This window comes from Lygodium microphyllum, chromosome 16, assembly GCF_053477565.2.
Source record: "Lygodium microphyllum isolate KBCC chromosome 16, Lygodium_microphyllum_v1.1.10, whole genome shotgun sequence".
In the NCBI taxonomy this organism is placed as follows: domain Eukaryota; kingdom Viridiplantae; phylum Streptophyta; class Polypodiopsida; order Schizaeales; family Lygodiaceae; genus Lygodium; species Lygodium microphyllum.
The window spans coordinates 71,621,392-71,637,621 of NC_141150.1; positions in this window are offsets into that span (position 1 = coordinate 71,621,392).

The window sequence follows — 16,230 nt, forward strand, 5'->3', positions numbered from 1 at the left end:
TTGATAACCCTAACTTTGCTTTGCACTGGCTCTTGAAAGATTTCATATGGTTCAGCTTTTGTACCATTGTCCTACCTAGTTGAAGTATAAGGCTTTGATCTACTTTTTTGAAAACCTTGACTTTGCTTTGCATTGACTCTCGAAAGATTTCATATGGTTCATCTTTTGCATTCCTATCCTATCACTATCCTACCCAACTGCAATAGTAGCTAGATTTAAAGTCATAAAAGAGTGGGAGTGTTGAGGTTTTCAAAGTGGATATTGGCCCTTCTTCCAAAGAGATTCAAGGTAAATTTGATCTCAAACCTTGTGACATTGATAAATACAGAGCATCAATATCTTGAAACCCCAATGTATTATAATTATAATTATAATGTAAATCAACATAATATGTTACTACTAATATTAGTTGTACTTATTATTAATTATAATGTTAATAAATAACATTATATTAATGTATTACCTACTATCCCCCCCAATTGTGATCGTACAAGTCGTGCCTCTCTCCTTTCTCTCTCCCCTTTATGCCCATCGTCAATAGATGATGTATATTAATTCTATATAACATACATCAAGTTAATATTATATAACTTAATCAATATAATATTAATTTATAAGGTATATAAACTGATGTAGATTAATTAATTCATGTATACGTGATGTAATTTGACGTATTTACATATAACTTAATATCTAATATAACATATCATTAATATTATTCTTATTTAACATTGTGTGTGTGTGCGTGTGCGTGTGCGTGCGCGTGCACGCACACTACTAGTTATTACAAAAGTATAGGTAATAACTTGATAACATATATTAGTTTTTATATATTATTTTGTAATTTTATTAGATAATTAATTTATATGATATATATTAAAAATATAATAATGTAAGTTATTCTTAATATATACATTATTTATGTACTTATATCATTCTATAATATAAATTAGTAGCCATATTTACACTAATAACCTAATTCAATTGTATATTATATACCATAATTATATATACAATTATGTTACTATATATTATAACATCGTACATGTTATAACTAATTTTTAACTTAACTATTATGATGTAATTTTGTGTGTGTGTGTGTGTGTGTGATTAATGTTGGTTGAAATTTGGGGGAGGGGGTTTTCGAGCAAGTGCCATGTGGAATTATATATATTGTGATTTATGATCTCATTATATTGTGTTATAAAGTGTTTTGTGATAATAAATTTCCACTACATATAGTGGATACTAGTGGTGGATGATGGCTTTCCAAGACGCTTTTGAATATGTAAAGCATTGTGATATCTACCAAAGACATGATGCTAGGAAAAAACGTAAGCGGTCGCTTAACCCCATTCTAATGACATTTCCCTTTGAAAAGTGGGATATTGATTTTGTTGGACTAGTGCATCATTCGTCCACAACACAGATGCGATATATTATTGTGGTGACAAACTACTTTATGAATTGGTCCGAAGCCCATGCCCCGATGAAGCATAATACCAAGGAGCAAGCCTCATTCTTCAACAAATTGTATGTAATTTTGATCCATCTAAAGAGCTCTTGTTTGATGGATGTACACACTTTTTGAATAAGGTCATAGAAGCATGGTTGAAACTCCAAAATTTAAGCATAACAAGACTACATCTTATAACCCCCAAGCAAATGGGCAAGTAGAGGGCACCAATAAACAACTTGTGGGGATTTTATTTAAGATTATATCACAAGGTAAGTGTGATTGGGATAAAAAGCTTTATATGGCTCCTTGGGCATATAACACGACTTTCGAACAAGCGACAAGCCACACCCCATTCAAGTTAGTGTATGGGGAGGAGTGCATCTTGCCTTTGGAGATTAAGCTGCCTATAGTAAGGTTCGCATTGAATCATTCTTTATGCTTGTTGCACATCTCCTCTCTAGTTTAGATTTTGATTATCATAAGTATGAATAGGTTGATCCACATATACTTTCTTAATTGGCTAACATGAAACACTAGATGAACACGGCATCCAGGAGGAAGTTCCATTCGGTAAGCTACATCACTTAGCTTGTGAATAATTTTCCATGGTCCACAATATCTTGGAGTTAACTTTGGACATTTACCAGTCGATAAACTAGACGACTTGGTTGGTACTTGGAGAATTTTTTTTTTCTCCTAATTCAAAGATCCTACTGGACCTTTTCTTATATGTAAAATGCTTAGCCCTATTAGCAACTTGTTGCAACTTGGCTTGAGCAATTTTAATATTAGCATGTATGTCAGTAAGAAAATCTACCGCAAGTGGGCATTTCTAATCTGACCTTAATGTATTAGGAAAACTTGGATTCATTCCATAATTTATTTCAAAAGGAGACAAACCTGTCACCTTAGGAGGTTTGTTGTTATACACAAATTCTAATAAAGAAAAATGCATATCCCAATCTATTTGTTTATCAGATACATATGCACCCAGCATGTCTTCTAGTATCTGGCTGACTCTTTCTATTTGACCATCTATTTTTGGGTGATCACCACTTGACATGTTTAAAGACACATTTAAATGATCAAGGACATGATGCCAAAAATGACCAGTAAACCTGACATCCCAATCAAACACAATGGATGTAGGTAGACCATGCAACCTAAACACACAATCAATAAACAAATCTGCGACTTGCGGAGCTTCCACACTTTCGCGAGTGGCTATAAAATGAGCCATTTTACTGAAGAGATCCACTATCACTAGGATAGTTGTGGGAGCTTTCGCTCAACCGCCAAGACCCATGGACCGCTTATTGTTTCAAGCGTTCCAAGCGAGCTCTAATGGCTATCTCTCACCTAGCCGACGCGCCGTCGATCCTACGAGTGCAGTGAGCTTACCTTGATGCCCGATCGAGTACCCTTCTCTCTCTTGCACTCTGGTAGCTCCATGATTCTTGATGCTAGCTCAAGCATCCTCAAGCCTCCTCCATCTCCAAGATCCATCCTCCATAGCCGCGCGCGCAAGAGAAGACAAGAGAAGAGAAGAGAAGAGGAGATGGTGAAGAGCTTCACCCTCTTGATCCCTCGCTCTCACATACACTCACTCCCTCACACTCTCACACTCCCTCTCTCAAGAGCACACACAAGCAAGAAGGAGAGAAGAAGAGAGGAAGAAGAAGACTCTTTTTGCCACACACCAAAGAATGAGCTTCTCATTCTCTTTTCAACTTTATATACAAAGCCCTGAATCCTTTTTGGGCGGTCATCCCTCTTTTACATGGCCGGCCGTAGCCTAGGCCCTTTTTCCCATTTCCCACCATTCTAATTTATCCTATTCCCAACTAATGCATACACTTTGCACAGGAACGAGCCTAGCACTCTTTTACACAGATTCAGGGGCGCTTCCGCATTTTAATGGTGTGCATTTTTCCTCTTTCGTTGCCTTGGCCTGACACCAAAGCTTCTTGCGGGTCGTGTCCGAACATTTGAATTTTTCAGGGATTGGTTGCCAGTCAAGGCGCCTTTTTCTGCTTCTATCTTTTTCTACTTTTATCCTACGCCTTTTTTGCTATTTTCCCTTCTTTCCATTTTCTGCTCCTTTGTGTTGTGGAAACACGATCGGAAACACTGTAACATTACCCCCTCCTAGCCAAGTGTCAGTCCCATGGCACTGCGGTGGGACATAGTGGCAAGTTAGGTCGGCTGTTAGGCGGAACAAGTAGGTGGGTGATTAGGGATGATGACCAGGAGAGATTTCAGCGTGCTTTAGGCTCGATGAAGATACTCGGCGTCTGTCACACGGTTGTGGCGCAAGTTATGTAGCCGGTCGTCTTTTGAGTATGAGAAATGCTTGAAGCAATAAGCAATACCTTAGGATGATGGTATTGGAGGGATTTATTCTGGAGAAACCCCTCTAACGCTATTTGGCTTGAAAACCCGTGGCTTCGATTGAAGATCCTTGTCTTTGATTTGAAAGTCTTCAGTTTCGAGTTGAAGGTCTTCAGGCCGGTGGAATCAATAAGCGATCCGTAGATCTTGGGGCATTAGGCATGGATCATTGGACGATGAGGTTCCAAGATCTATGCCAATGGTAGCTCTACCTTGACTTGGTTCAATCAGGGTGGCCATCAGGCAGATGGCCGGATGCCGGTACATGAAAAGAAGTGTTGATCATTAAGGGAAGCCGTGGGTGATCCTCTTTCACGGGTAGCCATGTCTTGAAGTGCGAACATAACCTGCAAGAAAAGTTGTGCACTCCCTAAGGGGTGTGTTTGTCTCGCTGTGTAGTGTGTGTGGTGCCTGTTGGCAGTGGAAGCCCTTGGTAACATCCCACACTTGAGGACCCAGTTCGTGCTTCGTTGGAGGTGCAGTGCAAGTCTTAGGGTGATAGGTCTGAAAGTCCTGCCATTGATGTGCCCTAAGTGTGAAGTGGGGGGGGGGGGGGCAGGGCTAGGGAGAATCCTAGGTGCAGTGATTGTGGTGCTTCTTTCTTCTTCTTCTTTGTGTCATAAAATATAATAGCATAAGGAGGCGTATACATGGAGACAAGCGATACAAGGGCATGACAGGAGTTTACTCCTTGTCATCTGAATGGCGGGTAGGGGATGGCGGAGGGAGGGGGGCCTTGTTAAGGAATCTTCGACTCAGCTCCCCAAGCAGTTGGGTGAGCCTCGCGCTCCGCTAACCACTTGGCTTTGAGCCTTGCACCCATAGCGATGACGTCCTCTACAAGTTGAATGGGCAATACTCTGTTCAAGGTAGTGGGAAACTCAAAGCGCAAGTCGAAAGGGTCGCGATTATATTCATGCTGTTCCCAGATAATCAATTCGGCACGGAATTTAGCAGGGGGATCTTGAGTGCGCGGTAGGGGAGGGGCAAGCTGTCTTGGAACGGGTCTGGTATTCAGCTTTCTCATTGCATTCTCTACCATCTCTTTCCTGTGGTTGGCCTGGGTTGTTCTTCTCTCGGCAGATGCATCAGGGGGCTGCACTTCCGCGCTTGTTGTGGCTGAGGGGGTGGTGGGATGTATTCCTCCTTCTGAGGTTCTAGATCGAACTCCAGTTCACCCCCTTCTGCTTTCTCGTCTTCTTGTGCGTTTCCTCTGTGAAACCGAGGTCATCTATTTCCTGTGCCGTCAGGCCTATCTATGCAAGATATCTTCTCTGCTCCTCTAGGCTCTGCGGCGGGCCTCCTAGCTGCAGCGGCACGTGCAGGCCTACTGTGAGCGCTCTGCGTGCAATGGTTAGTTTCTTTTGTACATGATCATTGGCTTCATCTCCTTCCGGTCTGGTGGAGTGGAGTAGTGTATTGAGAAAGGTGTGTTGCTGGGCTATCATGGAGAGTTGGGCCGCCTTTGCCTGATTCTCAGCCAGTACCCTGTCTCCTTCGACTTTGGCTAGCCGGCGTGCTAAGTCCCATATTCTTTGCTCATTGTGATCGGCCCATTCTTTTGCTCTTTTTTCCATATCTTCCAGGATCTCCCCCTAATGGAGGGTCATTTCCATGAGTTTTTGCTGTTGGGCCTCGAGCTTATGGTGCAGGTGGGACTGCTCCTGACGTTCATCTGCGATCTGTGCATTGAGCTGGTCCAGCTTCACCTACATCCTTCGCACCTGTTCTACCCTTAACTGGTTCAGCTCTGTAGCCTCCTATCTGATCTTGTCAAGCTGGCTTTGTGCTTCCAGGTTGACTGCAGATAGCTGATCATTCTTGCGCCGAAGGTGGGCATTTGTTTCCCTCTCCCCGTTGAGACGCTCCATCAAGATTTTTCTCCTTCCTTCCCAGGCAGCGTCACATTCCTTCAGGGCTTTTAATTCCTCTGCCTCCTTAGTGCTAGCTTCCTCCCTGAGCGCGGTGGTTTTCCTTTGATATTCTGTTATCTGCTTTGTTCTCTCTAGCTGGAGGGCAGCTTGTGATTCTCGTTCTGCTGCCAGCTCCTCCATGGCTGTCCTCCTTTCTTCCCTAGCCCTTTCCAACTATGAGAGCAGCTCCTTAACATATTCGTCGTATTGGCCTGCTGGAGGTGGGGGGTGGGGCATGGTCGTAGTGGTGACAACATCTTCTATTTTCTGCCTTTTCAGCTCCAGACTTGGCTCTAGTTCAGCCGTGGCTGTCCCTTTGGCTCCTGATGCTGGGGTGGTCACGGCCGCTTCCCTTGCCAGCTCCCGTTCCAGCCTTGGCTCCAGTTCAGCAGTAGCTATCCCTTTGGCTCCTGATGCTGGGGTGGTCACGACCGCTTCCCTTGCCAGCTCCCGTTCCACCAAAAATTGTAGCCAAGTGACCACGTTGCTCTCATCGACTTTTGGGGTGGAACCTTGGGTGGCCATTAGGAGAAATATGGACTCTTTTTTTGCCCCTTAAGGGGTTTCTCTCACCTCTCTCTCTCTAAAAAGAGATTCCAAAATAATATTATAAAAAGAGATATTCTACAATCAAGCAAATCTCGTTTTTGTGTTTTCAATAGATTTCACCTATTATTTTATTCCCAAACTGCAGGATAAGGTCACTTTTTCTCAAAATCCTCATAACTAAAAAAATACAATTCTATTTTTTCTAAAAACGCAGCCAATCATTGATACATGACTCTTTAATACCCTCATGAATTTTCAACATTAAAATATATTAGAATCATTCTCATTCTCACTTCTTAAAAGGGTGGAAGTTAAAAAATGATATAAAATGACGTACACATCATATTTTAAGATTATTTTTAACCCAGAGACACCTTTTTGACTCAAGAGTTTCCTTGTAAATTTTCATCTTTTTTGGACAAGTATATACCTATTTCTGGGCATTTTTTCATTCCCTCAGAAAGCTCTAGTTTTGTCCCAAATTTTGTGCATTCTTCTCTTTCCCTCCAGAATATGGTTTCTTGCATACGAGTTCTTCTAAAGCAGCATTGAGGAGTAGTTTTGATACCATTTGTTGAAATCAAATAATCTCTATCTACAACACACTCTACCCTGCTAAGCCATCTTCCTCTTCAGAAATATGCAGTAAGAAATCTCCATCTTCAACAGTCTATACTACAAGCAATCCAGTGATAATGGAGGTATCTTTATTTTTTTAATCTTTGTGATGTTATTATTCTTCACAGTTGTTGTTCAGTCCTTAAGCATCAATTCATAGAGAGAGAGAGAGGGGGGGAGAGAGAGAGAGGAGAGGGGAGAAGGGGGGGACAGAGAGGACTGTGTGAGATGAACAAAGAAAATAAGTGATAGAGTGACATATAGTAAATTAGGGCAGAAGATAAGATGATGTTATTGTTTTCCACTAGCCAAGCTTCAGTATGAATGTGTTTAGGGTTTCCTTGATGAATTTTTGTTGTGTGAGAGAGAGAGAGAGAGAGAGAGAGAGAGAGAGAGAGAGAGAGAGAGAGAGAGAGAGAGAGAGAGAGAGAGAGAGAGAGTATTTTGGATAGAACAAAAGATAAGATTTGATGCTAATTAGAGGTAGATTAAAAGCTAAGATTACAGGTTGATTAGGGTCTATCAAGACTGAAAGCAAGAGAAAGAGACAAGAACCAACTGGGTTTTAAAAAAAAACACAGATATAGTGAATCAAAGGGGTGTAGTTATGCGATTTGAATGTTAATCCAAGTTAACATTTGCATACTTTTTTTTTTGCAGAATGCAGGTGCAGGATGTACCAAGAGAGAGAGATATTCACTTTCAATTGGAGGATGCATATGCACCAATGTTCAAAAGAATTGTGGAAAGAGATGATGCAATAAGATGCAGGATGCGACAAGAAAGAAATGCAAGGGAAAAAAATGTGGACCTTTGGGTTGATGGGTGCATTTATCCACCCGATCCACTCACTCGAAGGCCACCACAATTTGAAGAGCTTACATCATTTGTAAAGTTTGCTTGTGAGACAATGAAGGATTATATGGATACACATGCAGACTTGTCACACAAGGATTAGCAGGGGCTCATCAAACCTTGACAAATATGCAGACAAGATTACAAGAGAATATGCAGTCTTTGATGGAAAAGGATAGATTATTGGCTGAGAAGGATAGAGAGAACTAGAACCTACAACAAGTAATGTCTGTCATTGAAGATGCTATGCATGCTACACACGTGCAGAATATGGAGTTACAATCTAAAGTCAATGACTTGGAGAAGGAGAATCGAAACATAGAGAGGAAGCTCACAAAAACTTTGGAGGTTGGGCCCACTTTAAAAACCAAAGAGGCACGTCGGCGCATCCGATCCGTTAAACCAATTCGTCAATTAGCCAAAGGAAGTGGACAATATCATAGACGGATATATGCTCAATCTACTACAATGAGAAATATGTTTCCTAATGCAGAGAATGATACTATTGCCAAAGTCCTTAGCAAGGATATGGCAAAAAATGCATTGGAAAATCGTAAATTCAAGGACATTGTGGATGGTGTTGCTAGTGAACGTCTTAGGGATGTGAGCAACTTGTTTACTGCTACAGATGCTCAGGGATTATGTGACAAGGTGGTAATGAGTTCTGAGTCATATAGTATGCTCTATCAACAATTGGATACAGGTTTTAAGCAAGTCTTCAATATTAAGCGAGTAATGCCTCTGCCAAAGCCATTTCACGTGAAGAAGGCTCGAAAACAACTAAATGAGAAAGTTTTAAAACTAATTGGTGAGCCTACGCATCTAGAACACACACACATATTGAAGTATGGTTCCAAAGAAGTTGCCTTTGTATTGAATGCATCCAACAACTTTGTATTGGATATATGTAGGGTTCAGATTGCTATGGTCAAGTTCTACAATATGTCTATGGAAGAATGTAGAGGCAAGCTTAAGTTTGTCCTCAAACTTGATGAGAGGGAGATTATCAAGGGGCAAAAACTTGAGCGTGTGAGTATAACACTTATGAATCGAGTATTGGATCCCAACATCGATGAAAAACATCCTTTATACTTCAGTGTACAATCGGAGAATGAAATATGGTGGCTTGCAGCATTTGAAGTACCAAAGGAGGACCATGAAGTACTTAAAGTTTTTTTTAACCTCACTAATATACCCAGTGTTATTCAACAGCAAAATAATGGAGCAGTTTTACACGTTGAGGGGTTTGGGGACTATCAAGTTGAATGGCATCTTGCAGGTGATTTAAAAAAATTGAAGTGTATGCTTGGTTTATCAAATGCAGCAAATGCAAAATTTCCGTGCATATACTGCATGCAAACTAGGAAGAAAGGGAAAGATGGAAAGAAAGAATGGCTTGCCAAGGCAGGACAACAGGGTGCTCCGACATGTGATCAGAAAGTCATGAGAAATGGAATGCTAATTCCAGTGGATCGAAACTGGTGCCCTATTTTGGAAATACCACTAACAAGGGTTCACTTTTGCACATTGCATTGTTTGGTTAGAATAATTAAGAAGCTAGTATATGAATATATATGCTTTGCATACAAGATGCAGCCCGTGTCAGAATCTGATGCTACATGTAAGAAGGTAGAACAAGTCCTCTCTGAAGTTGGATTGCACGGAGGCCAAGTAGAAATAAAAAAGAACGAGAAAAAATTGGGAAAGAGTGGAAATGTTCCTTGTAAGCCATGCTTTGGCGGACCCAAGGCTAGGAAGTTTTTATCTCCACCTCGAGATGAGGAAGGCAATATACTAGTAAAACAACTAGAGAAGTACGAAGCATGGAAAAAGTTGCACCTTGCCGTTTCAAATTGGAGCAATGGGGGACGAACGAGGATTGCGAAGGCAGAAGTGTGGATACACCTAGATAGATTAGCAGCTCTCTTACAGAAGTTGAGGTTTATGGATGGTGATGCCAATGCATTTAAAGAGACAGCTGCTAAATTTCATAAGTCCATGGTGGAGGCATGGACTACAAATAGCATAACACACTACATGGTCAGTATTATCACCATTGCAAAGAAAAATTATCATTTCGAATTACTTTGTGTTTCTAATCTCTTTTCTTGTGCAGCATATACTTGAAGCACATGGTCCATACTTTGCAGATCAAGGAAGTTTGGCAATATGGTCAACTCAAGGCATGGAAAGATCTCACTGGCAAGCTCGCTGTGCTTTTCAAAAGGCAACTGATCATGGAGGTGGCATCAATGATTCCAATTCTATGAGGCAATTATTCCAATGGTGGTATAGGAGACTAGAGATACGATACGAGGAAAAAGAAAAGAAGTCCAAAACATCTCAAGCAGAATCTATAAGTAGGGCAATATATGAAGTGAGAAAAGCAAGATATGAAAACAGCACAGCTAGACAACGGCACGCAGAATGATTGACAACCCAAGAGAGAGATGGCAAAAAATGGAGACTTAGATAAAGATAATAATTTTGATGCATTTAGAGTCCACAAGAGAGCACAAGTCCCAAGGATATGACACTTCAATACTCATATCTCTAACATGAGATGTCTTATAAATTTTCTTTAAAATTTCAAAGGTTTATCACTATGTTTTTCAAAGTCGATTTCAAACTTTGTTTTTTAATTATGAAAAGTCGATTTTGAAATCCTAAGACAAAGATATGAAAATTCCAAACATTGGAACATTCACTGGCCTAGAGAGAGAGGGGGGGGCATGAGGGGGGTGTCAGGAGATAGAGAGAGGTAGGGATGGGGTGGAGAAATGAAATGAAATGATAAATTTAAAATTCATTTACACCACAGTAAGTTTGAAAGTTTCGTATTTAAGTCGTCTCTCATTTCATTTTTTCCCATTGCTCTCCACTCTACCCTCCACCTTTCTATCCTTCATCATCACAGCCATGGCACGTTCCAAGCTTCCTATAAAAAAGGCACCTGTGAGAGCAAGAGCTCAACACTCTTCCGAATCTAGTGAGCGTACTGTGAGTGACAAAGATCCCCTGGTGACCGATAACAGTGGCCCTACTGCAGAGCCAATAATGGTGGTGCTACTGTGGCCAACAATGGTGGCCCTAGTGTGGTCGATAATGATGGTTCGCCATTGTCCAAAAATGGTGGTCCACATGTTCCAGCTGCTCCACCTCCCACTACTGCTCCAGCTCGTAATACACGCCCTCCAACACATAAAAAGCGAAGATGGAGACTAGGCACAGCTGCGCTATGTGAGATAAGGAAATTCCAGAAGAGTGCCGACTTGATTATTCCTAAGGCACCATTCTCCAGGTTGGTGCGAGAAATACTGCAAGATCTACATTCAGGGCATCATCACAAGTTCTTTTCGAGGAACTAGGCAAGGAATGTGGGGCGATGGTCAAGCCAAGCCTTGCTTGCTCTCCAAGAAGCAACTGAAAGCTACTTGATTGATCTAATGAGTGATGGTCAACTTTTAGCCATTCATGCCCGACGTATCACTATTAAGCCCATAGATCTGGTTCTTGTTCGCAGGATCCGCAATAACAAGGATGCATTTAATCTTAATGTCAACAATATGCTTTGAGAAGCTACCTTGTAATTGGATCTATGTTTTTAGCTCAAGTTTGGTTGTAGATTGTAAGGAGCTTAGTTTTGGGTTATCTTTCCAGTAGACCTTCAAGTATTTGATAGTAGTGGCCTGCAAAATGGAGCTAATTTTTTCCTAGCTCTAGTTGTACTTGGTACGATGCACTATCTACCGTGTATTTCATAGTTTCGCAATGCTAAATCCAATACGTGATATTCTATTTTGACCATTTTTCGCATTGTGTGAATTTTCAAGTTTCCAATTTTGTAAGTAGTTTTGTTGAGGATAAATTCAATGTGCAACCACGTACACGTCGGTGATCGGTTGTACATGGGCCGATGCACTATATCCTTACTATATTTAGTGGTTTGGCAACAGTATATCCGATATGCGATATTCCATTTTACCCATGATTTATTTTTTGTCAATTTTTAAGTTTCCAATGTTTCGCGTTGCGAGGTTGACAATACATTTAATCTGCAGTTGCGCACACTCATTATCAGTACATTTAATCTACAGTTGCGAGGTTGACAATACATTATCAGTGCAGTATAATGCAGTTAACACATTTTCAAAAAAAGATTGAACCGTCAAATTTATAAATCAGAATCTGGTGAAACTTCACCCTCATGCTGGGCATTAGAAAAACTCATTTATATTAAAAATTTGGCCCCATCAGAAGCCTTTGGGTCACTTGTCCGGAGGCTCGCGTTTGGGGCCATCAGAAGCCTCTGGGTCACTTGTCCGGAGGCTCGTGTCTGGGGCCCTGAATCTGGGGATTCAGGGCCCCAGACGCGAGCCTATGGACAGGTGATCCAGAGGCTTCTGTTGGGGCCAAATTTTTTTTGGGTGGTTGATGTGTCCTTGAGGAGTCTACAGGTAAAATTTCATGTGAATCGGAGCACTGGTGATATTTTTCCAAAGCGTAGATTCATTAATTAAAATTTTAGGGTTTTTGAAAAGTTTGACCTATAAGTTTAAAGTTTCACCTCATTTTACACATTTCACTTTTGAGTTCTGAGTTCTCTCTCCTAGAAGACATGGTACGCACCAAGCAAGTGGCCCGGAGATACCCCCCTGGAAATTCCATACGGTAGCCACGTCCTCCAGCTCCACCACCACCACCACGACGCCAGCATCGCAAGCGTCGATGGAAGCCAGGCACAGTGGCTCTTCGCGAGATCTGCCACTACCAGAAGACCACTCACCTCCTGATACCGAAGGCTCCATTCCAGAAGTTGGTGCGAGAGATCATGGAGGGCATACTGATCAGGAACAACTGGACCCAGTTTCCAGATACATCACACGCGAAACAACCGGATCGCTGGACTGCCCAGGCCCTCCTCGCACTACAAGAAGCTATTGAAGCCTACCTCATCGACTTATTTGGAGACTCAGTCTATGCAGCGGTGCATGCAAGGAGGGTCACCGTCACCGACAGGGATCTGCGGATAGTCAGGTTCTTTCGGCGATGGAAAGATAGTCCTTGCGGAGGTCAGCAAGGATAGAGGTGTACAACTCAAAAGCACATGGAATGTAGCTTCTGAAGACATTTTGTAAAGCCTTGGTTTTAATGGACCCCATGTAAAATTGTTATTAATACAAATACAAAGTTTTTGGCATGTCTTATTTTTGTTTAGTCACTTGATATTTAATTTATTTACCTCGTTGAGTTATCGTTACATGCGTTCGAACAAATACATGTTGCGCACGAATTCGATAAAGCACTACGTATTAAATTTAGGGTACGAATCGTGTTACATATAAATTCGACAAATAAACGTAACATTCAAGTAAAAAACAACAGTAAATGACACGTATCACAAACTACATTGCACGCGAATCCAACAAACATCGGTTTTCATTACTTGAAGAGAAGATTACAAAGTGCAGTACATCAGTGATGCGATATCGGTAGGCAATAAGTACATCTATTCTCTCCTAGGCTTCTTCGAGCTAGGCTCCCCATGGTCAGAGCTATTCTTGATCATAGGCAACAATACATTTTGCCCCAATAGTTCCTATCTAATCACAGTGGGGCCTTCAACACCGGCAACCATGCCACGGGCCACCATGGAGAAAAGTGGGCCAGAACTAGTACTCGTGAATAAGTAGAGTAGCTTCGAACGTCGAAGCAACACTACTTTCTCCAGGCTGGAGTTGGTTGGGATGGTCTTGAAGGGCCCAGCCTTTGTTAGTGCCCTCAACTTCAAGAAGTTCTCGGCAAAAGCAGGGGAGCATGTCTTATGAAATACAATAATGTCGTTGACAAGCTGCCCAACGTACTCCTTCAATGCCGAGTCTTGCACCCTTCCTTGGCTACCAGATTGGCCACCTTGCCTAGATGAAAACTCATCTATATAGACAATCTCCTGCAACACACAAGTTCAGTATCAGACTCACTATGCATGGAGTGTGCTGAAGATATATAAATCATATTTATATGAAACTTAACTAGTAGGGCCTCTAGGGCATCGGGAGTGCACATGTGTTTCTGTCGGGATCGGGCCCCCAGATGTGCCCTGGTCGGAGGCTCGCGTTGCAGATTCAGGCCCTGGCCGGAGGCTCGTGTTGCAGATTCAGGCCCCCAGACGCGAGCCTTCGGCCAGGGCACATCTGGGGGCCCAATCCTGACAAAAACACATGTGCTCTCCCGATGCCCTAGAGGCCCTACTGGTTAAGTTTCATAGGAAATCGAGAACATTACCTTCTCTGCATCATCTATCTGTCGTTGTAATGGAGCATCCAGGTCTGCTCCTGCCACCACTGGGCCGCCCTCATCTCTCTCCTGGGTAGGCACTGCATAGTCGGGTCGAGGACCAAAAAGGCTTTCCTGCAACCGCTCGAACTCCTCATCAAAGATCTGATACTCTGGCGCCGCATCCTCAATCTGCTCCTGGATGCTCACAATGGCAGAGATGTCATCGATGCTCGTGCCATCATAACGAGCCACCTCATCAACATGTGGTGGGGCATCCTGTAAATCAAAATCTATGAAATCACTAGGTGCATCACGCACCATGATACAATATAGTTCTTCTTCCCTAAGCTCCAACAACTCTAGCACATCCTGCATCAGTAGATATTCCACCCCCTCGATGGTGATAGCATGGAGAGAAGAGAGGGGTGGCTCTTCGCTCGTGGGCATCTCATTAGGGCAGGGAGGTGGGTACACAATGGCCAAGCTCTGTGCTGCCTCAACACTCAGATCGAGAGTGATCTCCTCCGGCTCCCTCTCAAAGTACTCTAGTAGTGGCCGAGAGGGTGCGTCGATGTCCTCGTCTCACTGTCCTCTTGCACCTCAGTGCACATAACATATATGGCAAAGGCGGCATCCCTCTCAATGAGATCCATCGTGACGTGGTCCTGTGACGAGGTGGGCTCTGCTCTAGCGCAGAGATGTTGCCCCACATGCACCAGGGCTCGACTTATCACCTTTGCATGGCTGGATACGGCACGCAAACTATACAAAAAATCCATGGGAACCCACCTGAGAGTGGAGTTGGGAATAGAGCAAGTGAGAGGGTTCACTGCATCACAAAACGATGCTAGTATACTAGAGTCAGGGTCTATAGCGGAAAGTGAGCTCTCTAGACTCAAGGTCATGCAAAACCTAGGGTATATCTGGTCCCCTATGTGCGCGTAGCATGTGGAGCTGATCCATGTGGCGAAGGCGGGAGTGGTAGCCATGGCACACAAAGAGAGAAGGAAGGAGAGCACAAGTGTAGGGAAGTGGAGAATGAAAGTGAAAATGAGTTTGGAGTTATAGCTTTTATGTGTCTAGGGTTTTAAATAAAGGTTCTTTATAAAGTTATTAACTCTAAAGTTTCAAATTAAAACTCTTACCTTAGTTTCTTTATTTCAGTACTTTAAAGTCACTGTTAAAATTACTCATACAGACAAACACTTCGTTCTACATTATTATATCCTCGAATATGTTTGGGTCACTGAGTATATTCAAGTCTAACGAGAGAAAATATATAATTTTTTAAAGAAAATAAATCTAAAAGGCCTTGAAATTCCCTTTGGATCCAATTTAATATTAAAATTTAAGAAACGAGTAGTAGAGATGTGCTACAATATATCATTGTGCAAAGAAAATATTCTATAGATTATAGACCTCTAACCTGCAATTTAATTATGATTTTTAAGTGCACGAATGATAAAATTTAACAACTTACTGTTTTGTTTATAATTTGCAATGTTGTTCTCGTCGTGTACACATATTTGTTTATGCGTATAAACATGTTGAATCAACACTTCTGTTACTGCACTTGTGCCATTAAACACTTTTCTGAACTCTAGAATTCTACCTTTCCAATGTTTACTAGGTTAAGCCGCCTAAGTTCAATGGACTACAGATGCGGTGGAATAGTGGCTCTCTAAATGGAAGCAATGTTTTAAGTTATGCCATATTCATGAGGATGCTTTAAAGATACAACCAGCTACATATAATCTCATGGATGCTACTCACCATTGGTGGCGGAAAATTGAACAGGATCATGAAGAGCCGTCTACTTGGATTGCATTTAAGACGTTTTTTAATAATAATTTTGTCCCTCCAAATGAGCGGACAAGGGCTCTGGACGTGTGATTCTTTATAGCTTAGAAAAGCTACTCTGTCTAGGAATATGCGGACAAGTATAGAGAGATTCTGTTAAAGGTCCCTAAATATATTCTTGACTTTCTGCAAGTGCATAAATTTGTCATGGGCTTAAAAGAAACTTTAAGGCCACTTTCAGGAAGGAGAGATGTAAAACCTTGAATGAGGCAGTGGAGCTTACATTGGTCCTTGAAGATAGAAAGGCCTAGAGATTTCCTTGAACTAGAGGTGCATGCCCTGTCTTTACTTCTGCAGTTGCATCTA